Source organism: Bos grunniens, chromosome 24, assembly GCF_055505025.1.
Source record: "Bos grunniens cultivar Pamir isolate PY7600 chromosome 24, Bosgru_T2T1.0, whole genome shotgun sequence".
NCBI lineage: Eukaryota > Metazoa > Chordata > Mammalia > Artiodactyla > Bovidae > Bos > Bos grunniens.
Window position 1 is genome coordinate 45,387,292 of NC_141188.1, and position 27,697 is coordinate 45,414,988.

A 27,697-nucleotide genomic window follows, 5' to 3' on the forward strand; every position below is an offset into this window, starting at 1 on the left:
TGATATATTTGTGTTTGGATGATTTCCAACTTTTATTTTATGTTTATCTTTACCAGTGAGTTTTCCATTCATAATTTTCTTCCTTCTAATTGTGGCCTTTTTTTTTTTCCACCTAGAAAATTTCCATTAGTATTTTTTGTAAAGTTGGTTTGTGGTATTGATTTCTCTTAGTTTTTGCTTGTCTGTAAAGCTTTTGACTTCTCTTTCAAATCTGAATAAGAGCCTTATTGGGTAGAATGTACTTGATTATAAATTTTTCTCTTTCATCACTTTAAATATAATGTGCTACCTCTTTCTGGCTTGCAGACTTTCTGCTGAAAGATCAACTGATGACTTTATTCCTTGAGGCCTCTACCTCCAGCTTCTTTGACTCTGCCCCGCAGTGAGCCATTGCCTACCCCTGACTCCTCAGGAGACCTTCCAATATGTGTAGGTGAGTCCTGTCCAGGATCCTATGGAGTTTCTGCTTTGTGTTGGGTCCCAGTGTATGTGAAACTTTGTGTGTGCCCTTCAAGAGTCGAGTCTCTTTTTCCTCCAGTCCTGTGGAGTTCCTACACTCAAGTCCTGCTGGTTTTCAAAGCCAACCGCTTTTGGAGGGTGGTGGTTCCTCCTTCCAATGCTACACCCTCAGGCTGGGGCTCAGAACTGTCACTCTTGAGGGAGAACTTCGGCAATATGATTATTTTCCAGTTTGTGGATTACACACCCACTGGATATGGGGTTTCATTATATCATAAAAGTGCCCCTCCTACCATTTTATTGTGATTTCACCTTGTCTTTAAATGTAAAATATATATTTTTTGGTAGGTCCTAATCTTTTGTGTCAATGGTTGTTCAGCAGTTAGTAGTGATTTTGTTGTTTTTGTGTGAGAAGGTGAGTTCAAATCCTTCTACTCCAGTGTCTTGTCCAGAATTGAGGGCTTTTTATAAATATGGATACCTATTGCCTATTTCTTCAGTGTGTGCTGGCTGTTATCCCCTTGGTATGGGGTGTGTATTTGTAGTGGTCCTTCTACATTCCCAGGACAGTGGGTGCCACGCTTTGGCCATTTGCTTTCATTTCTCTTGGGAGAATATAAAAAGTATAATGGCTGGCTTATATGGCAGTTATATGTTTCAGATTTTAATAAACTCCAATATTTTCTCATTAGCATGATGTTGACTTTGAGGATGAGATAGATGTATTAAGATAGTATTCATCTTTTGCTATGTTATTAAAATTTTTTAGAATAATTTTTGCTGTCAAATGCTTTTCAGCATCTGTGCATATGCTCACATAACTTTTCTCCTTAGACTATTGGTAAGATATATTAATTGGCATATTGATATTGAATCGTTATTATAGTCTTAGAATAAATACTCCATCATCATTTTTAATATTTTGCTGGATTCTGTTTTTCTATATTGTACTTAATATTTTTACACAAATACATGAGTAAGGTTGGTGTGTGGAACTTTTATGATTTTGCTGCTGCTGCTAAGTTGCTTCAGTCGTGTCTGACTCTGTGTGACCCCATAGACGGCAGCCCACTAGGCTCCCCTGTCCCTGGGATTCTCCAGGCAAGAATACTGGAATGGGTTGCCATTTCCTTCTCCAACGCATGAAAGTGAAAAGAGAAAGTGAAGTCACTCAGTCGTGTCTGACTCTTAGTGACCCCATGGACTACAGCCAACCAGGCTCCTCCATCCATGGGATTTTCCAGGCAAGAGTACTGGAGTGGGTTGCCATTGCCTTCTCCGTTATGATTTTAGGGTTCTAATACTAATACTATGCTTTTCTCACTAAAAGAAATTGAGTGCTTTTTCCTCTATTTTCTGGAGCATTTTACATAACATTAGTTTACCTATTCCTTAAATGTGAAACCAATAAAAGATATTGCTTTTTTCTCATGGGTTCTCGTTCAGAATTGGAAGGGAGTCTAGTAAAAATTCTTTCTCTTCTGGAATAGTTTTGGTTAAGAATTGAATCCACTTGTTTCCATACAGTTAATTTCCATCACTGAGAACCAAGACTACCTATGTCGGTCTGACTTTACTGTAGATATAAAAAGTTTCTTTTTCCAGGAATATAAAGAGAAGTCAATAGAAAACTTGACTATCAGCTTACAGAAATGCCTGGAAATGATTTTATCCAATTTACTCACTTTGTAAAATAGCTATTTTGATAAACAATAAATTGTTTCTCTAGGTGAACTTTTTGCTTAATAAACAAGATCTTGACTTTACTGATCAAAACATTTCTATAGTCTCATTGTATTATTCTAAACAATCCTAATATATTATCATCAATTTTCCTTATCTCAACCAGTCACCTACCTTGATTGTTGTTGTTCTATTGCTCAGTCATGTCTGACTCTTTGTGACCCCATAGACTGCAGCACACCAGGCTTCCCTGTCTTTCACCTACTCCTGAAGTTTGCTCAGACTCATGTCCATTGAGTCAGTGAGGTCATCCAACCATCTCATCCTCTGTCGTCCCCTTCTCCTCTAGTCTTCAATCTTTCCCAGCATCAGGGTCTTTTCTAATGAATCGGCTCTTTGCATGAGGTAGCCAAAGTATTGGAACTTCAGCTTCAGCATCAGTCTTTCCAATGAATATTCAGGACTGATTTCCTTTAGGACTGACTGGTTTGATTTCCTTGCTGTCCAAGGGACTGTCAAGAGTCTTCTTCAACATTGCAGTTCAAAAGAATCAATTCTTTGACACTCAGCCTTCTGTATGGTCCAACTCTCACATCCAAACATGACTACTGGAAAAACCATAGCTTTGACTAGATGGGCCTTTGTTGGCAAAGTAATGTCTCTGCTTTGTAATATGCTGTCTAGGTTGGTCATAGCTTTCCTTCCAAGGAGCAAGTGTCTTAATTTCATGGCTGCAGTCACCTTTTGCAGTCATTCTGGAGCCCAAGAAAATAAAATCTGTCACTGTTTTAATTGTTTCCCCATGTGTTTCCCATGATGTGATAGGGCCAGATGCCCTAATCTTAGTTTTTTGAATGTTGAGTTTTAAACCAGTTTTTTCACTCTCACTTTCTTCAAGAGGCTTTTTAGTTCCTCTTTACTATCTGCCATTAGGCTAGTGTCAACTGCATATCTGAGCTTATTGATATTTCTCCCTGCAATCATGATTCCAGGTTGTGATTCATCCACCCCAGCATTTCACCTGATGTACTCTGCAGAGAAGTTAAATAAGCAGGGTGACAATATACAGTCTTGATGTACTCCTTTCCTGATTTTGAACCAGTCCGTTGTTTCATATCTTGTTCTAACTGTTGCTTCTTGACATGCATGCAGATTTCTCAGGAGGCAAGTAAAGTGGTCTGGCATTCCTATCTCTTTAAGAATTTTCCACAGTTTGTTGTGATCCATACAGTCAAAGGCTTTAGCATAGTCGATGAAGCAGAAGTAGATGTTTTTCTGGAATTCTCTTGCTTTTCCTATGATCCACTGGCTGTTGGCAGTTTGATCTCTGGTTCCTCTGCCTTTTCGAAATCCAACATGTACATCAGGAAGTTCTTGGTTCACATGCTGTTAATTAAAACTTAGCTTGAAATATTTTGAGCATTACCTTGCTAGCATCTGAAATGAGTGCAATTGTAAGTAGTTTGAACATTCTTTGGCATTGCCCTACTTTGGGATTGGAATGAAAACTCGTCTTTTCCAGAAAAGGTATCTACCTACCTTGATAGACCCATCTTAAAGCATTAATGAAGACATTAATATTTAATACATATAACAATTTTTTAGAAATTTCACAAAGTTAATTTCTTTTTCCACTTTAACCCAAGATTTGAATAGCTATTTTTTTATATATAATTTATTGATTTCTATTTGAGGGTCTTATTGGCTTTTTGATTCTGTTAATTTCAATTTTTATTTTCTTTTGAATACAAAAGATGCTATTTAATATTTCTAACTTTTAAAATTTACAATAATTTTCTTTGTAGAATAATATATATTTATATTCAATTATTACGATGTTCATGAATTTGAAAGAACAAAGCCATAGTCTCTACTTTGATGGTACAGAATTTGTTATATATAATAATATAAATGTATATTTATACATTTAATTTTATTTATACAATATAAATATATATATCATATATATGATTTATTGTACTAAATATAATTTAAAACTCATAATATGTGCTATTATATTATATAAATCTAGCTTGTTAATGGAGAAGGCAATGGCACCCCACTCCAGTACTCTTGCCTGGAGAATCCCATGGATGGCGGAGCCTGGAAGGCTGCAGTCCAAGGGGTCGCTGAGGGTCGGACAGGACTGAGCGATTTCACTTTCACTTTTCACTTTCATGCATTGGAGAAGGAAATGGCAACCCACTCCAGTGTTTTTGCCTGGAGAATCCCAGGGGCGGGGGAGCCTGGTGGGCTGCCGTCTATGGGGTCGCACAGAGTCGGACACGACTGAAGTGACTTAGCAGTAGCAGCAGCAGCAGCAGCAGAAGCTTATTAATTACATTATTAGTACTTACCTTTCTTTTCTTTTTACAGTATATGCTCTGTCATGGAGCGAAAAATGTGAAATAATGTTTAGGACCAGTAGTGCAATTCTCCCTTTACTTTTATTTCTCCCTATATTTCATGTAGTTTAAATCTGTGTGTGTCACTGTTGTTATTTGATGCAGTGGTAGTCATAATTTTAGTTTTTATAAGGTATCTGTTTTTTCCTTGGTTAGTCCTTTTGTATTTGAATTCTGGGGCTTCCCAGGTGGAGCTAGTGGTAAAGAATCTGCCTGCCGATGCAGGAGACTTAAGAGGTGTGGATTCAATCACTGAATCAGGAAAATCCCCTGGAGGAGGGCATGGCAACTCACTCCAATATTCTTGCCTGGAGAACCCCCATGGACAGAGGAGCCTGGCGGGCTACAGTCTGCAGGGTCACAAACAGTCAGACAAAACTGAAGCAACTTAGCACACACTATTGCATGTGAATTCTAATTGTTAGCTCTATTAAAAAAAAATCCTATTTGTGATATTATGCATTTTCCCATCATTTTTATTTTTATATTTCCATACTCTATTTTAATAGGTCTTTTGATATATCAGAGAATTGTTTTGTTTTATAATTATTGGATAAATTTTGTTAGCAACTATTAGTATAATCATACCTTTTATTTTTTATTCATTAATTATATTGGTAGCCTTCTGGACACAAGCTGACTGCTATAATCCTGGAATACATCCTTTTTGTGAAATGTATTATTCTGGGATATCAGTCTGGATTCTATTTGTTCATTTTTAGTTGGAATTTTACATATATCCCTAAATAAGATTGATCTATACAATTCTTTTTTATATATCATGTTTATTAAGGTTCAGGATCCCACTCATAGCGTGGGATAATTTATAGAGCATTAGAATTTCCTGCAATTCAATTGTTAGGTAGAATTCAGCTGTGAAACTCTGGTTCTATAATAACTTTTAGGTAGTTTTAACCTTTCTTTTTCTTGTTTTTTTTTTTTTTTTTTTTTTTTGAGTTTATGTCTCACTAGGTTTCATCTTTTCATTTTTATCTTTATGCTGTTTTTGATTTATATATTGTACTCTTTCAAAAATTTTAGCATGAATTTATTGAACTTTAAACTATAAATTTTTGCATGTTTTCTACCAGTTATGATAAGTTTTACAGATATTTTTGAGGTGTCTAAAACACACATTCTCCCATTAGGCTCGCTTAACCCAGTCAAGTCATCCTAATTAATGTCAGTTAATTGTGAATCAAATTCACTTTTACCTGTGATTAGTTTATACTTGGGCACATGATCAAATTCTTGGTAATGATATGTGAATAGATATCCACTAGGGGATTTTGATCATGGCATCTGGTCCCACAACTTCATGGGAAATAGGTGGGGAAACAGTGGAAACAGTGTCAGACTTTATTTTTTTGGGCTCCAAAATCACTGCAGATGGTGACTGCAACCATGAAATTAAAAGACGCTTACTCCTTGGAAGAAAAGTTATGACCAACCTAGATAGCATATTGAAAAGCAGAGACATTACTTTGCCAACAAAGGTCCGTCTAGTCAAGGCCATGGTTTTTCCAGTGGTCATGTATGAATGTGAGAGTTGGATTGTGAAGAAAGCTGAGCGCTGAAGAATCGATGCTTTTGAACCACGGTGTTGGAGAAGACTCTTGAGAGTCCCTTGGACTGCAAGGAGATCCAACCAGTCCATTCTAAAGGAGATTGGCCCTGGGTGTTCTTTGGAAGGAATGATGCTGAAGCTGAAACTCCAGTACTTTGGCCACCTCATGCGAAGAGTTGACTTATTGGAAAAGACTCTGATGCTGGGAGGGATTGGGGGCAGGATGAAAAGAGGATGACAGAGGATGAGATGGCTGGATGGCATCACTGACTCAATGGACATGAGTTTGAGTGAACTCCGGGAGTTGGACAGGGTGATGGACAGGGAGGCCTGGCATGCTGTGATTCATGGGATCGCAAAGAGTCGGGCACGACTCAGTGACTGAACTGAACTGAGCTGAACTGAGGGGATTTTGGGCAAGGTTTATTTGTTCTTATAAAGAGACATTCTACAAGAAATAGTCTCTTCACTCAAATGGATATTAACACATTTTAATATTATACCTGGAAATGAAGCAGCCCTTTTGCAAATGTGAGGAGAGAGGAGTGAGAATAAATCCAGCTAACAAGAATGGCATGGCAGATCAATTGGAAGAAATACAGTGTCCTGGAGATGTACTTGAGCAGTTGAAGGATCCCTTGAAACATCCCACTTGAGGATTCCTTGTTAAACTGTTGCAGTTCCCAACTCATTCCTTGTCATAGGAGATTATTATAAAAGCAATTTGACTCTGTTCTCTCTGGTACTTTTATCAAAATAATCCTAACCACTGTAGAAGTGCATATTTGCCTTTTCTCCATTTCTTAGACTGTAATTTTACTTTTGACTTTTCTTTAGTCCTAAGAATTATGCAGGCAGACAAAGCTTAGTTAAGAAATTAATATATGAAAGATTTTTATATTAAAATTACATTAGATTATGATTAGATATTTTAGGCTGTATTTTTTTGAAATATTTTAAGATTATGCAAGGAGATGAATGATTACTGTAAATGTGCCCTGAAAAGTATCTTTTCTCTTCTTAAAGGATGCCATGATGTACATATTATATATCTGTATACCTACACACCACCCTTATGGCAGAAAGTGAAGAAGAACTAAAGAGTGTCTTGATGAAAGTGAAAGAGGAGAGTGAAAAAGTTGGCTTAAAGCTCAACATTCAGAAAACTAAGATCATGGCATCCGATTCCATCACTTCATGGCAAATAGATGGGGAAACAGTGGAAACAGTGGCTGACCTAATTTTTCTGGGCTCCAGAATCACTACAGATGGTGAAGGCAGCAATGAAATTAAAAGACGTTTACTCCTTGGAAGAAAAGTTGTGACCAACCTAGACAGCATATTAAAAAGCAGAGACATTACTTTGCCAACAAAGGTCCATCTAGTCAAGGCTATGGTTTTTCCCATGGTCATGTATGGATTTGAGAGTTGGACTATAAAGAAAGCGAGCACTGAAGAATTGATGCTTTTAAACTGTGGTGTTGGAGAAGACTCTTGAGACTGCAAGGAAAATCCAACCAGTCCATTCTAAAGGAGATCAGTCCTGGGTGTTCATTGGAAGGACTGATGTTGAGGCTGAAACTCCAGTACTTTGGCCACCTCATGCAAAGAGTTGACTCATGGAAAAGACTCTGATGCTGGGAGGGATTGGGGGCAGGAGGAGAAGGGGACGACAGAGGATGAGATGGCTGGATGGCATCACTGACTCAATGGACATGAGTTTGAGTGAACTCTGGGAGTTGGTGATGGACAGGGAGGCCTGGCATGCTGCGATTCATGGGTTTGCAAAGAGTAGGACACGACTGAGTGACTGAACTGAACTGAACTGAACTTCCTGGTGTGTGCAACTTTATGTCTTTTATATCTTCTTCATAAATTGTTCCTTTTATATTTCTGTAATGTCCTTCAGTATCTTCTTCAGTGCTTTTAACCTTAAATCTCAGTTTCTCTGGTATTAAGTCAAATACTCCTGCTTTGTTTTGTTTGGAGTTGTCTAATATCTTTTTTCCCATCCTTTGTTTTAGACTTTTTTATTGATCCACTTAAGGCATCATTGCAAGCAATATATAATTAAATGTTTACATTCTATTCAATCTAAGAGTTCTGTCTACTTGCAGGTAATATTAAAACTGATACCACACTATTTAATGTCTATCATTTAATTTATTTTGCTATGCCCTCATTTATTTTTCCTCATTTTAGCTTATTTATTTACTATTCAGCCTACTCTTCCTTGTTAAGTCAGAAATTGACTAATTTTTTTGACACTCCTTTCCTGTGGTTGCTTTCCTTGCACTACTAATCATTTATATTTATCTATTATGTACAACAAAAGACTTTATCTATCATAACTCTCGTCCCCTACACAGAAGTTTCAGTTCAGTTCAGTGAGTCAGTCAGTTGTCTGACTCTTTGTGACCCCGTGGACCACAGCACACCAGGCCTCTCTTTCCATCACCAACTCCTGGAGTTTATTCAAACTCATCTCCATTGAGTGGGTGATGCCATCCAACCGTCTCATCCTCTGTCATCCCCTTCTCCTCCTGCCTTCAATCTTTCCCAGTATCAGGGTCTTTTCAAATGAGTCAGCTTTTCACATCAGGTGGCCAAAGTATTGGAGTTTCAGCTTCAACATCAGTCCTCCAATGAACACTTAGGACTGATCTCCTTTAGGATGGACTGGTTGGATCTCCTTGCAGTCCAAGGGACTCTTATGAGTCTTCTTTAACACCACAGTTCAGAAGCATCAATTCTTCTACACTCAGCTCTTTATAGTCCAACTGTCACATCCATACATGACTACTGAAAAAACCATAGCCTTGACGAGACAGACCTTCATTGGCAAAGTAATGCCTCTGCTTTTTTAAGATGTTGTCTAGGTTGGTCAAGGACTTCCCTGGTGGCTCAGATGGGAAAGTGTCTGCCTACAATGTGGGAGACCTAGGTTCAATCACTGGGTCAGGAAGATCTCCTGCAGAAGGAAATGGCAACACACTCCAGTATTTTTGCCTGGAAAATCCCATGGATGGAGGAGCTTGGTAGGCTACAGTCCATGGGGTCACAAGAGTTGGACACGACTGAGTGACTTCACTTTTACTTTCACTAAGTTGGCCATTACTTTCCTTCCAAGGAGTAAAGTCTTTTAATTTCATGGCTGCACTCACCATCTGCAGTGATTTTGGAGCTGCCCCAAAATAAAGTCTGCCACTGTTTCCATCATTTCCTCATCTATGTGCCATGAAGTGATGGGACCAGATGCCATGATCTTAGTTTTCTGAATGTTGAGCTTTAAGCCAGCTTTTTCACTCTCCTCTTTCACTTTCATCAAGAGGCTCTTCAGTTCTTCTTCACTTTCTGCCGTAAGGGTGGTGTCATCTGCATATCTGAGGTTATTGATATTTCTCCTGACAACCTTGATTCCAGCTTGTGCTTCATCCAGCCTAGCGTTTCTCATGATGTACTCTGCATGTAAGTTAAATAAGCACAGTTACAATATACAGCCTTGATGTACTCCTTTTCCTATTTGGAACCAGTCTGTTGTCCATGTTGCTTCCTGACCTGCATACAGATTTCTCAAGAGACAGGTCAGGTGGTCTGATATTCCCATCTCTTTCAGATTTTTCCACAGTTTATTATGATCTACATAGTCAAAGGCTTTGGCATAGTCAATAAAACAGAAATAGCTGTTTTTCTGGAATTCTCTTGCTTTTTCAATGATCCAGCAGATGTTGGCAATTTGATCTCTGGTTCCTCTGCCTTTTCTAAAACCAGCTTGAGGAATTAAAATCAAAAGGCAGAATAGAGAGAGAGATGCAGTGGGAAGTAAAGTGAAAGGGTCTTCAGTCTTGCAAAGCATCTCCAGGGGAATGCCCAGCCTTCAGAAGGGGTATGTTAATCTCTTCTATTCACAGGTGGGCAGGACAAGTGTCTCTCCATGAGCTAAACAAGGGCACTTTAGTTTACCATCAAGCAGAGGGGCAGGGTCCGCCAGGCAAGCCATTTAGTATAATTATAATAATGAAAGCAAGTCAAAGAAACAGTTTCCAACATGGTGTCAGAACTGGCTTCTTCCCTGAAACACAGGAAATATTCCCAATGCAGAGATTGAAGCAGCATCTCCTGCATTGGCAGGTAGATTCTCTACCACTGAGTCACCAGGGAAGCTGCAGAGGAAGCTCTTTCCATGGCAAAGTGGTCTGCAATCCATTGCCACTATAGGATCCCCTACATAGGACACAGCATTGCAATTCCTAAATGCAATGCAGTTTATTTTACCAGGCTCTGGGCAGTGAAAGGTGAACACCTTTCACTTAAAGAAAGGTGAAAACTATTAAAGAAAGAAAGAAAGATGAAAACTATTAAACTGTCATCAACTTGAGATCTAGCTATTGTGCTTATACTTAAATGAACACTGACCTTTAAAGTCAAGGAATCTTTTTAAACTATAGTAGAATGACATAAAGTAGACTTTACTGAAAAGAAACATTTAAGTCTTAAAATTAATTCCATTAGTTCTGTTTTCTTCTGCCTCTTATGGATGCTCAGTTCAGTTCAGTTGCTCAGTCGTGTCAGACTCTTTGTGACCCCATGGACTGCAGCAAGCCAGGCTTCCTCATTGATTCTTTTTCTCTGATCTATAAAAGAACCAGGCATCCAGACCCCAAGAAGATGGTTATTTTGAGGCAGAGCCTTCCATGTTCTCGGTCTGCCAGCTCCCCGATTAAAGTCTCTTCCTTGCCTCAACACCTGTCTCTTGGATTCATTGGCCTATTGTACGGCAGGAGAGCAAGCTTGGACTTGGTAACACCTGGAGAAGGAAATGGCAACCCACTCCAGTATTCTTGCCTGGGAAATACCATGGACAGAGGAGTCTGGCAGGGTACAGTCCATGGAATCTCAAAAGAGTCAGACATGATTGAGTGCTCAACAACTAGTTCTGCAGTTGCTTGCATTTGCAAATTATTTGAATCCCACTCACCCCAGCATGTTTTAGCATCTTCCCTGGTGGCTGCAATGTGGGAGACTAGGGTTTGATCCCTGGGTGAGGAAGATCCCCTGGAGAAGGAAACAGCAACCCATTCCAGTATTCTTGTCTGGGAAATCCAATGGACAGAGGAGTCTGGTGGTCTACAGTCCATGGGGTTGCAAAGAGTTGGACATAACTGAGAGGCTAACAGTTTTTCACAGCATGTTTTAAATGCTTCTGGAAGTTAAACTGCCTTTAATTTATTAATAGCAAGGACCCAATTGCCGTGAAAATTTTTTTTTTCAAAGAGTTTTAGTAAAAATTCAGTGGCAAAGGATTTTGTCCTTCTCTTCTCAAAGCTCTCTTCTTTTCTGCACAAAGTAATTGAATGATGGACCATCTCTGGCCTTACTATCTCTCCCATACCCATCTTTGCCCATGAAATGTAGACAGCAGTCTGTTCCTGAGGAAAAGAAAATCTCTTTCAAAGAGAGGGCTTCTGCCCTCTGTCGTGCTTTGTCTTTCATTTAATTAGATGACAGCCAAATGCATATTCATTTGCATTTCCTCAAATGAATTTGAGAAATTTGAGTTACCTTCAAATAGAATTGGTGTCTAATGTACTTTAATTATAAGTTCAATGCAAACAGTATCATATAGAGGAAAAGAATCATTACAAAATGCAAGCTGCACCTTTTTCGCTATTAGTGTTTTGAGAATGCTCTTCATTATGTCTACCGCAAAAAGTCCACATGGCAATACCATCACTTTAATGGTTTTTCAAAACTACTTCTCATTATTTGAAATACAAATTCTATTTAGTTAAGTAAAAGTCAGAGTACTTACCATATATTTAAAAGCCTATTTTGTCACAAGCAGAAATATTTTGCCAACTGTATGCATATTTTTTAAACAGCTGCCAAATGGTTAGAAAAGTCAATACTTTAAACTGAAAATACTGTAAATAAACTTCTTTTTAAAATATTGTATTTGGATATCTGAGGATCTATGTACTATATCATCTTCTGGAATATTATTAGATAGATAGACAAGTACTGTGGGTATGTATTATCTTTGCAAAGATTTGATATCATTGTTTTTAAAATGTTATCAGTTCATTCTGAAATTAAACCACTATCTCTTTAATTACCCTGAAAATATAATTTATCAGTGTGCTATTACTATAGGAAAAGCAGAATAGTAATCAAAGTAAGATAGGAGTTGATCATTATTTCAACAGCAGCAAAAAATATTTGTATATTAATTATAAGAATATCTCCAAGTTTTTATAAGGATCCTTTTGGATTCCTTTTACATTAACTTAATTATCTCTTTTGACAGACACATTGTCACATGGCTGCATGGTTTTCTTTCCTCCTAAAATAAAATTTCCCACACATTTTCTGACCCTTCCTCTCTAGGTCTCATTTAGTAAGTCATGATTTAACAAATGCTCAGTCCTTCTAAAGTTCCATATCCTCTTGAATTTTAAACCTCTGAATGAAAATAAAGCTTATTTATGTAGGGATGGAATGGAGACTATATTTAATATCACACAAAATAATGATTTTATTATTAATATATTATTAATAATATATGTTATATAAAATGTTTTCCCCAATTGTATTTTCTTACTTTGAAATAGAAAAGTATATCAAGAAAAAAAAAAACTCATATGTAACAATTAACATGTTGAAGTATGTCCTTTGAATCTCCCTTTTCTCTAACTATAAATTTAAAAAATAATTTAATAATATACTATATATTATATATAACATTTATTTGATGTATTACATACATTATATATAAATTTCTGTATTCTATTTTTTTAATCTTAGCAGAACAAATTTCTTTGAGTCCGTGTAAAACTAAGTTGATGATTTTATGATGTTTTATTAATTTTAATATGATGTTTCCTGAATTTTATAATTTTAAATACGGTTGACTGGATGTTTCTATACATAGAGAGTTTCCATATTCATAGTTATTTTCTCTTCAGGATAGATTGCATTAAAGTTTTTGATACCACATAGAAATACACGTATTAGCAACAAATTCCTGCTCGAGTGATGCTATGCACTGATCTTGACCCTGCAATGATTTAGAGTGCCTGTTTCATCACACTTTGATTTGTACTCATATTAGTAAAAAATAAAATGCTTAATTTGCTGAACTAAAAAAAAAAATAATAAAACCAGCTTGAACATCTGGAAGTTCACAGTTCATGTATTGCTGAAGCCTGGCTTGGAGAATTTTGAGCATTACTTTACTAGTGTGTGAGATGAGTGCAATTGTGAGGTAGTTTGAGCATTCTTTGGCATTGCTCAAAGCACATAAGTTTAGAATTCTCTTATCCTCCACCCTTTTCTTGGTATTTTACAACTCCTGGGTTTTGTTGAAATATTTCAGTATATTTTTGTAGTTATTTTATTATTACTTTTCTCTTTGAAGCATGTCATTTTGATTTCACAAGTCCATATTTACTAATTATATGTAGTTAATATCTCACAACCAGTATAATCCACCTACTGTACTTGTTCTGTAGGTATCGGTATCTTGAAAAATACCCCATAAGAATGACTAGACAGGATAAGACTTCGAATGTTAACGTCTTATTTTGTTTGAGATTAACTGGTGTGAAAACAAAGTCCTAAATTCATTATCTAATTTAAAATAAATACTGAGATTCTGCTTGTGGTAGTCATAATAATCTCTCTTCTCCCAATATCCACATCCTATTTGCCAGAACCTGTTACCATGATATTTAACAGAGGGAAATTGAACTTGTAGATGAAATTGTTTACTAATCAGCTGACTTTAAACTTGGGAGATTATTTTGGATTATCAGTATTCACAAAATGTCATCACAAGAATCTTGAAGAGCAGAACAGTGAAGTAGAAGAGAAAGCCAGGGTGATGTTGTATGAGAAAATCCCACCATGTTGATTTTGAAGATGGAGAAAAGGAGCAAAGATTCTCTAGAAGCTGGAAAAGGCAAAGAAATATATTCTCCTCAGCCCTGCTTATATCTTGATTTGAGCCTAATGAGATCTATGTTGTATATCTGACTTCTAGAAATGTAAGATAATAAATTTATGCTGTTTAATTGAAACTGTGGTTTCAAGTATTTGTTATAGCAGTAGCAGAAATTTAATGCACTGCTCATTTAGAAGTTATCATCCAACTTTATTTTCTATGTAAATCAAGGTCTAGCACTATTCCTGTTCATTGTAGATAATCAATGACTATATTCTGTCTTGAGCTACATAGAAGAAGAGAGAGATCAATATTTTCATCTTTAAAATCTAGACTGCCAGCATTACTTATGGATATTCTTTATTAAATTGTATCCAACTCTCTACTTTCTTTTCTTTCTATTCTCTTCTCCTTGTAACTCTGTTTTGGAATATGTTTGGATTTCCTCTGCCTTTTCTATTGGGAAATTGCTTAGTCAGTTACAATATAATGAAATTAAGGAAATAATAACCAACTAATAATACCATCTAACATTTTTAAACATTTGGTATGTCTGTATTTTTTTTTAGTGAATTAATTCATGTAGCCTTACTCCAAATGGTTTAGTGTTTAGTTTCCTCAGATTTTCTAACTCGCTTGGCTCGTCCATTAATTCATCCATTTGTTTCATATACCTTAAATACAGATTTTGTGGCAATGTCCCTAATTTGGAGAGCACAATACCTAACATAGTGTTTAGTACCCAGTCCCTGCCCCATCCTATATTGCTAAACTCATTTCTTATACTATGTTCCATGAAACTTCTTGTCCAGGTACTCATTTTGTTTTTTTGAACACAGTTCAAGGCTGATTAGATTATTCTTTGCTCAGTAGGAATAACAATAATGGCTATATTCTGAAGAATATTCCTTAATTAGGTAATAAGCATGTTACTCTACCATGAAAAGAAGGAACTGTACATGTATACAATGATGATTTTTAATTATAATCAGAATAGTCTGTTAATCACTAATGAATACAGTCCTTAGAAATATAAAAAGCTAAAGGGATAAGCAGGGACTCTTTAAGAAATTGAATGAGAAAAGTAATCATTAGATGTTACTAAATAAATGACCGTAGGAAGCTCACTTTTTATAAAAGGCAATATTTCAAACACATACTGATTCACCTTTATATTAACTACATTAGATACAAGGGTAGGGACAAGTCCAGAAACAGAGAAAGAACAAATCTCAGGTATATGTTCATGCCTCAAAAGACACTTACTTGCCAAATGTTCACATCTGAATGGGCAAACTGTTCTTCAAGTGTCTGAAGAGGGAGCTATACTCTAATATACCCTGCCTTGTTTGATATACCCTGTCTTGTTTAATTGTTCATTGCAAAATAAGATTTTAATGTTTCTGTTGCTTACCTTAAGCTCTTCAGGTTAACATTAGCTGTATTACAGATCCTTTTCCTTTGGATGCTTGGCCTCATTAGACAAGCTCACTGCAAAAGTCATTCTTCCTACATTATTTCTTCAAGGATGATAAAGTGAAGTAATTACATTATCAGATATTTCTACCACACGTGATCAATAAAGTACCATAATAATAGTATAAGACATCTTGGAAGGAGGGTATAATTACCACAAGGAGATCACACTCCTGGGGATTTTAGGAACTTGGATACATCTCTTCCCTTATAGTGCCCCCAAGGATGTGATTATCTCAAGAAGAGAAAGAGAGAGAAAGAAACTCAATGAATAATGCTGTATTCTGCTGCACAAAATTTATAGGAAAGGGCAAAAGTGTATTTCAGATGAGGATGTTATATGGCGGTTTAGAAAATTTGAACTGCCATTTCAAATGAGCTGAGCTATCCATGGCAATTAACTAGTATATTCAGAAAGTACGTAAGCCACTCTAAGTAAGTTTGTAAAACCAATGGGCTCAGAAATGCATTAGGATTTTAGAATGGTTTAAGTATTGAAAAAGGGATCTGATAGAACTACTCATTTCTAGCTGACTCAGTGCATCAAGCTTTCCATTCTCTGGCTAGCTGGTAAGCGAGAGTCATCAATCAGATTGCTATTGACATTTTGCCTGGTGGCACCAAGAATGGAAAACAAAAAATGATTTTAAATTATCCACCCAAATCTGAGGAAAATATGTTTAGTTGTGGTTAAATTTCCAGGCTGAAATAAAAATAAATTAGTAAATCAAATGTCAACCAGCCTGGGGTTGTAGTTATAATTTTGAATGTTCCAGTAGAACTCAGATGAATCTTTTATAGCTAAAGTAATTAAAGATTCCTGATCTGTGGAGAAATACAGATAAAAATTTTTACAAACTCACATTAAGATGAATACTCTTCAGAGATTCAAAACAGAGTAACAAGTCCTAAGAATAATAATTGGAATAAAGTTTTAAGTCTTATTATAAAATTATTTCAGTCAGCAAAAGACAGAACCTTTTGTAACAAAAATATTTGGATTAAAAATGGAGATTTCTATTAACAAAGTAAGTGTTCCATCAAGGAATTCCATCAAGGAATTAAAAACATCTGTTCCAGAGACATGTTTTGTGATACCAAAACATCTAATAAGAAAGTAAATACTTTAAAAAATTATTTTTGTTTGGGCTAATTTACAAAATGTTTATGTCTAAAATCACATAAAGCTAACTTTACTAAATCAAATTATTTTAGTGTCATCCAGATTCAGATATGGTGCAGATTTGGCCTATGTAGTATCACTCTGCATCATGTTTATCTATTATATATAAAGTACTGGCTTGGTGAGCAGTGAGAAAAGAAAGAAACTAGAGTTCAAGGCGGAGAAGGCAATGGTACCCCACTCCAGTACTCTTGCCTGGAAAATCCCATGGACGGAGGAGCCTGGTAGGCTATAGTCCACGGGGTCGCTAAGAGTCGGACATGACTGAGCGACTTCACTTTCACTTTTCACTTTCATGCATTGGAGAAGGAAATGCCAACCTACTCCAGTGTTCTTGCCTGGAGAATCCCAGGGACGGGGGAGCCTGCTGGGCTGCCATCTATGGGGTTGCACAGAGTTGGACACGACTGAAGTGACTTAGCAGCAGCAGCAGCAGCAGAGTTCGGGGAGTCATGAACAAGAAAGTGTCATTAAACCTCTACCACTGAGGAGTTTCAGGTATGATGAGTTCTCGTTTCTGGGGTATTATGGTCTTAGATTAGATGGATGCTTAGAATACAGTAGGAAATCAGATACTGCCCTTGACTTCAAGAGGATCAACATCCTTTTTATTTCTCTTATATTTTTGAGTTCTTACTCCATGCTAAGTTCTTTACATGAATAAATTTATTTAATTTTTCACAACAACTCTATGTCATAGGTATCATTACTTTCATTTCAAAGATAAAGAAATTGAGGTAGAGAATGTTGAAGTAAAGTGCCCAACATTGCACAGCTCATAATTTAGGAATAGGACTTTGAACTAGCCTTTATAATCTGGAATTCATATTTTAATCACATATCCCTACACTGCTTATAGCTAAAGAGATATGTGAAAATTAAGAAAGTAAATTGTTTTAGGTGTGTGATAAACATATGTAAAAGATGCAGTGGGGACACATAACTCAATTTTAGAGGAAGAGAATAGAGAATCAGATTTTATAAAAGTGATAATTTCCTTCTAGGACAACTTACAAAATTGATAAATAAGAGGAAAATATATGGTTTGACACCAGCATATGTTACTTAATAAAATTTGGTAGTATCATCACACAGGTAAATAAGTTTGTATTTCATAGCCCTAAGTCTATTTCCTGATGAGTGGGTGATTTAAAGGTAGAAAGTTCACTGTGCATTACCAGAATCTGAAGCATGTGGAAAGGGAATCACAAACTAGCTAAAAATTTTGAGAATTTACAATGATAACTCTGATGAATGTGTTATAGGTTGCATTACTTGCACTGTGTTTTGTAGCTAAAGGATTTCTACATAATGGAGTCAGATGGAAAGGTCAGTGAAAAGATGCAAAACTAACAGTAGACCCTCATATTAGGGATAATGTTGTTTAGTTGAAAAGTTGTGTCCAACTTTTGAGACCCATGGACTATAACCCACCAGGCTCCTCGGTCCACGGGATTTCCCAGGCAAGAATACTGAAGTGAGTTGCCATTTCCTTCTCCAAGAGATCTTCCCAACCTAGGGATCAAACTTCCATTTCCTGTATTGGCAGGTAGATTTTTTACCACTGAGCTACCAGGGAAGTCCCATTACAGGTAATAGAAGGTACTTTTCATTTATGCATTGAATGAAAAATATAGGCTACAATGATATCATGCTAAATAAATAAATAAAACTGGGATTAAGATCTACAAGGGCTGTAAAATTTCAGTCCCTGTATTTTAGAGGCAAAAGAAGAAATGAGGAAAGAGTGAGGTGGAGGATATTTTGAAAGAGGTATTAGAATCAGGATTGCTCTGCTGCAATATGAAGATTTCAAAAAATAATGGAATATCAACATTATCACTTGCTGAAGAAAGAAAAATGAAACCCCCAAATATGCTGAGGTGACTGAAGGAACTGACAAAGAAGACCAAAACTTCCAAAATTTTTAGCACAAAACCCAGGTCAAAATACTTAATAGATTCAGTGGGACTGATTCTCAGAAAACATTTGGCTGCCCTAGGACAATGGTTCTATGAAAAATGTTGAGAAATAAAATTCTCTTGGCTTTGGCTTTCTTGGATTGTTGAATGAATAAATGAGTGCCATAAATCTCTTTCATAATTTTTTGTAAGATTGATTTCTAAAAACAAAATTCTGAGGGACAAATTGGTTTTTCTTTACCTTCAGATTCCAATAAGAAATCTTTTATCATAATTATATGCTTGAACATATTTTCAGGCACAGTAGGATACTCAATGGCTATATTCAAAATAGAAAAATTCCTTCTGTAAAAATCTAATAAAAATGATTATTTGAAAAAAATGCTAAACATTCATAATGGGTATGACAAAGTGCTAAGTTTTATGAGAAATATGAAGATGCTTATCTCTAAGATTTACTTCCTAGTCACTCTTACAAGGAGGGTGTGGCCATTGGTAGTCTCAGCTTAATAAAAGGGACCTTCTATTACATCCCTACCTTGGTTTGTTGCTTAGTCCCTGCAGTGCTCCATGGAGCAAAGACCAAAGCTCAGTTTCACTAGGGTTCAGGTTAGGCAAGTGTCTCACTGTTTTAGATTTGTAATCCTCATTTTTTTGTGGGTTCTTAAAATTTTTCTTACTTTCTAGCTAGCTTATTGATAAAACTTTATCCAAAGTATTTAATTGTTGTGAGAGTGAAGATGACCCCAATTAACTAGTTAGTAATATGTTAAATAAAACCATATGCTAATATTCTTAAATTTCATTGAAATGTTGGTTATTTGGAGTTCTCAGGGATAAATGCATATTCTTATTTCTTTGAAAACATCAATCTCTCTAACTATTTATCCATCTCATCTATCTATTGGGTTGGCCAAAAAGCCTGTTCTGGTTTTTGGTACTGTCTTATGAAGAACCTGAATGAACGTATTTATCCAGCCATCCAACTTTTGTTAACAAGGATAATGAGAAAGAAAGGCAGAAGGTAGGCCTAGATTGTCTCAAGATAATATTAAAGCAAAACTAAATTTTAGGATAAATCTTACTTTTGTAAATGAAATTGATTAAAAGAGCATGCAACACTTTGGTATATAATAAAGTCTCTAGTGTGGAGAAGGAAATGGCACCCCGATCCAGTATTCTTGCCTGGAAAATCCCATGGGTGGAGAAGCCTGGTAGGCTGCAGTCCATGGGGTTGCTGTAGGTCGGACAGGACCGAGCAACTTCACTTTCACTTTTCACTTTCATGCATTGGAGAAGGAAATGGCAAACCACTCCAGTGTTCTTGCCTGGAGAATCCCAGGGACGGGGGAGCCTGGTGGGCTGCCGCCTGTGGGGTTGCATAGAGTCGGACACGACTTAAGTGACTTAGCAGCAGCAAAGTCTCTAGTGAGGGAAGGAGAGAGAAAGACTAATTGAGAAAATAGTATTGACATATATACACTGCTGCTGCTCTAAGTCACTTCAGTCATGTCCGACTCTGTGCGACCCCATAGACGGCAGCCCAGCAGGCTCCCCCGTCCCTGGGATTCTCCAGGCAAGAACACTGGAGTGGGTTGCCATTTCCTTCTCCAATGCATGAAAGTGAAAAGTGAAAGTGAAGTCGCTCAGTCGTGTCCAACTCTTTGAGACCCCATGGATGGCAGCCTACCAGGCTCCTCCGTCCATGGGATTTTTCAGGCAAGAGTACTGGAGTGGGGTGCCATTGCCTTCTCCATATATACACTATCATATATAAAATAGCTAGCTAGTGGGAAGCTGCTATATAACACAGGCAGCCCAGTCTGATGCTCTGTGATGACCTAGAGGAATGGAGGGGAGAGAGGAGGGAGGCTTAGGGAAGGGATACCCCACCAGGCTCCTCTGTCCAAACAGGCTCCTCTGTCCATGGAATTCTGCATGCAAAAATACTGGAGTGGACTGCTATTTCCTTCTCCAGGGCATCTTCCCAACCCAGGGATTGAACCCAGGTCTCCTACATTGCTGGCAAATTCTTTACCATCTAAGTTAAAAAAGTCTGGGGAATTCCCTGCCAAGCCAGTGGTTAGGACTTGGTGTATGTGTGTGTGTATGTATGTATATATCAGTTCAGTTCAGTTCAGTCGCTCAGTTGTGTCTGACTCTTTGCCACCCCGTGAATCACAGCACGCCAGGCCTCATATATTTATGACTAATCCATATTGTTGTATGGCAGAAACCAGCACAATTGTAAAGCAATTATCCTCTAGGTAAAAAATAAAGTCTCTAAACACATAATATAAATTAATTATATAAGTATACAAGTAGTATGAGGGTAATAAGCACAGAAAACAAATATCATATAAATTGCTTGATTAAAAAAATAGCCCAAAGCTTAACATATACATTAAAATAAGCTAAAATTCACCCCTTTTAACCTGATCGATAATGAAAGTTAACACAGAAGTAAACCAGATATGTCTATATCAGGTATTTTTCCCCTGATCCTATCTTCAGCTTCTTCCCCACAGGAAAGAGCACTAGAAGGCAGGAAATTCCACACTTATAGAATCCATTGTCCTCTGAAAATACAAACCAAAAACTTGTTGCCCCTGTGATACTGCTTCTTAAGAATTAAGAACTAGGAAATAATTTTCAGCATTTCTGGGAAGAATAAACCATTCTTCACTACTCCCTGAGAAATGGTAACAGAGAGGAGGATCTCACTGTGACATTAAAAAGCAAGGATGATCAATTGTGCCCACCCATGGTGGTGGTGTTTTAGTCGCTAAGTCATGTCCGATTCGTGTAATCCTGTGAACTGTAACCTGCCAGGCTCCTCTTTCCATGGGATTCCCCAGGCAAGAATACTGGAGTGGGTTGCCATTTCCTTCTCCAGTGGCCACCCAAAAGATTTCTAAATATTTGAATATTTTATCATATTTGTTAGCATCTGGCCTAGTTTATTGATGAATTTACTTTTAGTCTGAGGTTCTATTCTTTTGCTTTGTTAAATATATATGCAAATTTGGATGTTGGCAATGAAATGTTAAAATTTTCATTGTAATTGTACAACCAACAATTAGACAATATCTTGTAAGCTCTATGTTTCAAGTTTAAACACGCACCTAGATAAAAATCCTGTTGTGATGTTTATAATCCAATGAATTATTTATTTTAAACCTATATGCAGGTCAGAAAGCAACAGTTAGAACTGGACATGGAAAAACAGCCTGGTTCCAAATAGGAAAAGGAGTACATCAAGGCTGTATACTGTCACCCTGCTTATTTAACTTATATGCAGAGTACACCATGAGAAATGCTGGGCTGGAAGAAGCATAAGCTGGAATCAAGATTGCCAGGAGAAATATCACTAACCTCAGATATGCAGGTGACACCACCCTTATGGCAGAAGGTGAAGAGGAACTAAAAAGCCTCTTGATGAAAGTGAAAGAGGAGATTGAAAAAGTTGGCTTAAAGCTCAACATTCAGAAAAACCAAGATCATGGCATCTGGTCCCATCACTTCATGGGAAATAGATAGGGAAACAGTGAAAACAGTGTCAGACTTTATTTCTGGGGGCTCCAAAATCACTGCAGATGGTGACTGCAGCCATGAAATTAAAAGACGCTTACTCCTTGGAAGGAAACTTATGACCAACCTAGATAGCATATTCAAAAGCAGAGACATTACTTTGCCAACAAAGGTCCATCTAGTCAAGGCTATGGTTTTTCCCATGGTCATGTATGGATGTGAGAGTTGGACTGTGAAGAAGGCTGAGCACTGAAGAATTGATGCTTTTGAACTGTGGTGTTGGAGAAGACTCTTGAGAGTCCCTTGGACTGCAAGGAGATCCAACCAGTCCATTCTAAAGGAGATTGGCCCTGGGTGTTCTTTGGAAGGAATGATGCTAAAGCTGAAACTCCAGTACTTTGGCCACCTCATGCGAAGAGTTGACTCACTGGAAAAAACTCTGATGCTGAGAGGGATTGGGTGCAGGAAGAAAAGGGGACGACAGAGGATGAGATGGCTGGATGGCATCACCGACTCTATGGATGTGAGTTTGAGTGAACTCCGGGAGTTGGTGATGGACAGGGAGGCCTGGCGTGCTGTGATTCATGGGGTCGCAAAGAGTCGGACACAACTCAGCGACTGAACTGAACTGAACTGAAATTGTGTACATTTGTACTAGAAATTTAAAGATTTTGAATATTTATAATTTTGAGAAAAGAGAGATAAATCAAGCACATATGTTGTTAAACTATGTGTTCCTCTACCCTAAGAGAAAGCCTATGAAATTACAAATGCTTTAGTGAGGGGCCAGTATTATTTCCTCAGCATGGGTTGTAACAAAGTGTGGACGAGAAGGAATCCTATAGTCAGTGTGTGTCCATCATTCATAGTGTGTCTGATGAAGGATTTGTCAAAATTTTTCAGGGCCCTGAACTTTTATCTTATCCTACTTTTTCATGCCTAAAATTCTCATCAAATTTTGATCTGTATTGAGTTTTCTTTGAGAGTAAATGTAGTCTAGAATTTTATGAGTTTAGTATACTTTGAAATTAATCAAATCTCTAAAAGTAGTTTTTAAAATAAAGAAGGATAAAGATTTGGCCCATGGTCTCTAGGATTGAGGAAAAGTAAACATGTGCAGATGGAAAAAGAGGCAGAAGGCTAAAACAAACCTGCATTTAGCCTTGTGATTCTCCCTGGTTTTGCCTCATAATCACCTGGCGATTTGAAAACTGATGCTTAAACCCTTCCTCTGACCAGAGCATTTTCAATATGTCACATAGATGCTTCTGACACATCAGTATAAGAATCACTGATTTATATATTGAATCCTGGGCTTCTCCTGAGGTAAGCTGAAAGATTTGGCATTTGTTCTACTCCACATGATGAGCTTAATTTACAATCCTCTAGCCATTTAGTAAATATTTCATGTAAAATAAACTTGATGCAGTTCTTTTGAGAGAAAATTACTATTTGGCCAAACAATGCCATTCAGTAAACATCAATGTTAGTGAAAACATGAAGGATGTAAACATCACCAAATGTATGCATGAACTGTCACTGTTACTAAAATGGAGGGATCCAGCTGATACAATTCCACAATAGAAAATCCAGCATGGGATTTCCACCCTCCACCCCCCACCCCCAAATGCCCGAAGTTGAGGAAGAAGAAGCTGAAAATGCAGGTCTTTGTATCTTCCAATACAAGTTATGAAAACTCTTGGAGTTTTTGGATCTTTTGTAATGGAGGGGAAAAGGGAGAAAAACAAATAAAGAAATCTGACAACACAGCTATAAAGATGAATATAACATGCACTGCAAGAGTATTTATCACAGCAAAGCTAATGCTTTAACAGGTAAAATGTTCTCATTAAACTCTAATAAAATTTTCCTTCTTAGAAGAAGTAAAGCCATTTTTATCTTTCTATGTCTTCAGAGAAAGCTCTGTTATCAGAATCAAATCCTTCTAATTCAGCTACTCCAGAGAAATCTAAAATTCTAAAGCAGGATTTTATTCTTATGAATGCATTTTTCCTTAGAATTTATTTTTACATATTAAAGACAATATTATGGTGCAAATGCAGTGGGAGGCCTTGAAGAATGGTCTGCTATTATTCAGCATTGTCTCTAATTAATATCACTTAGAATCTATTAAATTTAATAGACTTTGAATTATTGAGTTTAATCCAATTTCAATAAATTTCAATTAAGTACAATGTGTTTCCATTATTGTATTAATTCCCATCACTATCAATTACCTACAATTAATTTAATTTACTGGCAATATATGTTCAGGTAATTCCCTATTACTTTCAATTAGTTTCCATTCATTTCAATGGGCTTCATTTGCTGCTAACTGATGTCATAAAAATAAATGTGCAGGTATGATATAGTTTCTATATTACACAGTCATACAAACTAATTAGTTCTGCATTCAAACTTACCATAGCCCAATTAGACCAATTCAATCTACATACAATCAGTATTCACTTCTTATCTTTTTCATAGGCTGATATGTTTGAGAAGCCTAGCCTGCTTTGGAGAGTCTGGCATTTACAGAGATGTCAGAACTTTCAACTGCTTGATTCATTGATCAATTGTATCTGTTTTGTATCTAGAATTTGTGAGGTGCTGCAGGTAATAGAGTGTACATTTAGGAAATTACAACGGAATTTCCCCCAGTCTCACTGATGTTTGATGGTGTGATCTGAATATGTCTTAATTACTATGGTACTCACAGAATGAACACAATACTTCACAGATTAAGTGTTCAAAAAATCTTATGAATCTTTTCTGAAGCTGTTAGTAAAATCAGTGTTTAGGTGGAGAATTTGTAATCTGGACAAATTCTTAGTCTCACAGTTAGTGAGTTATGCTATGTTAGTTATGGACATGTTTTCTCTATGGAAGGAAAAACTCATAAAATTTTCAATTAGTGTTAGAGGAAAAACTCAGACATTTTGTGATCTAGTATTCTGCCATTAAAGTTTTTGAGGTCAAATAAATGATGTAACTAATGTGTATATAACATTACTAATTCTACAGGTAACAACCTTACCTGTTCAACCTAGGGAGCATCTGCATTAAAAACTATTAACACATAGCTTGCAGAGCACTTTAGCCTCTATTAATATATTTCATGCTTCTGAGAACCTTATGAAGGAGACAGTGCAAATTTTGCTATCAGAATTGAGAAATTAAATTCTATTGTGGTGAAGTGGTTCATTCAATAATGGATAATGTAGGCAATGGTAGTGTTTAGGGAAAAATAGTCATAATGTCAGAAAAATCCAGACCTAAGGCAGCTTCAAGGGCTTCACTGGTGGCTCAGAGGGTAAAGAATCTGCATGCAATACAGGAGACCTGGGTTCCATCCCTGGGTCAGGAAGATCTCCTGAAGGAGGGAATGCCTGGAGAATTCCACGACAAAGAAGCCTGGCAGGCTACAGTCTGTGGGGTTGTAGAGAGTCAGACATGACTGAGCGACTAATGCTTTCACTTTTCAAGGCAGCTTCAAGTGCTGCTATTTAGAAACAGAAGCATTTCATATCTGTAGGTAACACAAAATCCTGCCTACTCTCCCTAAGATGATAAATAAGTTCTGTGGTCCAAGCTATGCAAAAGCAGGCAAGCTTATGTGCTTTAGAGAGACATGTAGGACAAATGACTCACTTATCAGGCCTCCTATTTTCCTCTACTCGAGGCTTCCTTTGAAAAATGTACCTGTCCAAATGAAAGTGATTTGTTGTGTGACAGCTAGATACAGCAGATTGCATGAATGGAGCATAACACCCTTCCAAAGAAGGGCCAGTTGACTGCAAGAAGAGATGACTTTGAGCAGAATTCTTTGGCAGCAGGGCAATGCTCAAGTACAAAAGGACTTGGCGGATTTCCAACACATCTCTGGCGGAAAACTCTCTGTGAGAATAGAGAGGAGGATGAATCCAAATCAACCTGCCACAGCCCTTCAGCTAAGATGTGGGAGGTCCAGAGAAGGAAACTGAGGACTACTAAGGTCAAAAGGAAAATTGACTAGAGGGAATGACAGAAGCATTTGAAATGAGCCTGAAGGAATCTCATCTTGGGAGATTCCCATTGGCCAGGGTGCCACAGTGCTTGCTTCCCTTCCCACAGTGCTTGCTGAAAGCAAAAATGGAGACAAGAGAAGGTGTAGTCCATCAAAAAGCCAAACATTTAACAAATTGAGTCAGAAACTGTAGACGACGAGTCTTGTAATCACTTTTCCATTTGATATTCTATTTTTCTAGACTGATCCTAAATTAGCATAATAAATATTTCAATAGATGTTTAATTAGTGTCCCTATGGCTCCTAAGACATATTCTCCTCCGATGTAACTGTTCCATGTAATTCAAACACCATGATTTGTTATTTCCCAGATTGCTTCCCCCTCAACTCTTCACCTGTCTGAATGCTACTCATTCTCCAAGGCCAGCAGGTATCCAATGTTGTCTTTCAAGAAGTCTTGTTCACTGATATCAGTGAATTTCAATGCATCTAAATTTGTCTGCATATATTGAGCTCTGAGTATACGCCAGGCAAATGAGAATTAAACTGTTTCTTTTCTACTGATAATGGAATGGTGGGATCTCAGGGAATCTTCTCACCCACTGAGCCTAAAATAATGAGTTTCTCATAGTTTCCACCACTCTATTTGACATTTATAATTCTAACATTTGTACAATATTTTACATTTATAAAGTGCTTTCATATGCCATGTGCTACTTAATTATATAATAACTTGTGTGCTTTTCTGAATATATCCTGTGAATAGACTCTCTAGATATTGATAATAGAAGCTATAGCCCTCCTTTATTTTTCTTCTTCAGCGTGCTCAGCACCTAGAATATGCTTGATATGAATTTACTGTCTATATCAACTACATGTTGAGTGGGGTGATATGGAAGAATGGATCACAAATATTTTTCCAGTTTACTTAGTGTTAAACATTAAGTGTCTATAATGTAAAAAGCACTGTGCTAAGTGGTTCAATCATGAGAAAAATCTCAGGGCTCTTAAACTGATATGACATAACTCCAGGGATAGATCCTTCTTCCATCAAGTGTCTTCAAGAATGTTTTCTGTCCCTCTCTGTCTCTGTCTCTCTGCAATTACTCTTTCCTCAGACTCCTACAAGTTCATCCATTAAGCCATATTCTGTTCTGTATTTGTTTGAAGACAAGATTTTCTATGCTTTGCATCTTCCCCTTCCCACCTATCAGGCTTCCCTGGTGGCTCAGACAGTAAAGAATCTGCCTGCAATGCAGGAGACCTGGGTTCAATCCCTGGGTCAGGAAGATCCCCTGGAGAAGGGACTAACAACCCACTCCAGTATTCTAGCCTGGATATTCCCTGGAGAGAGGAGCCTGGCAGGCTACAGTCCATAGCATTGCAAAGAGTCGGACATGACTGGGCGATTAACCCACATTTCCCACCTATCATGATACTGGGCCTAAGACATGCTAATTTATTTATCATGACACACTTCTAGAGGGGACATTCAAACTGTAACCACAATGCTTAATTTGACA

General features: G+C 37.1%; 1 pseudogene across 1 annotated transcript in view; it reads left to right on the forward strand.

Annotated features, from left to right (window-relative positions):
• The window catches only part of LOC147346191 (glutamine synthetase pseudogene), a 209,941-nt pseudogene that overhangs the window by 138,312 nt on the left and 43,932 nt on the right, over positions 1–27,697 (forward strand). Inside the window, exon 4 of the transcript XR_015154010.1 lies at positions 307–433. The product of XR_015154010.1 is annotated as a glutamine synthetase pseudogene (transcript). The remainder of the gene's footprint in view (positions 1–306; positions 434–27,697) is intronic.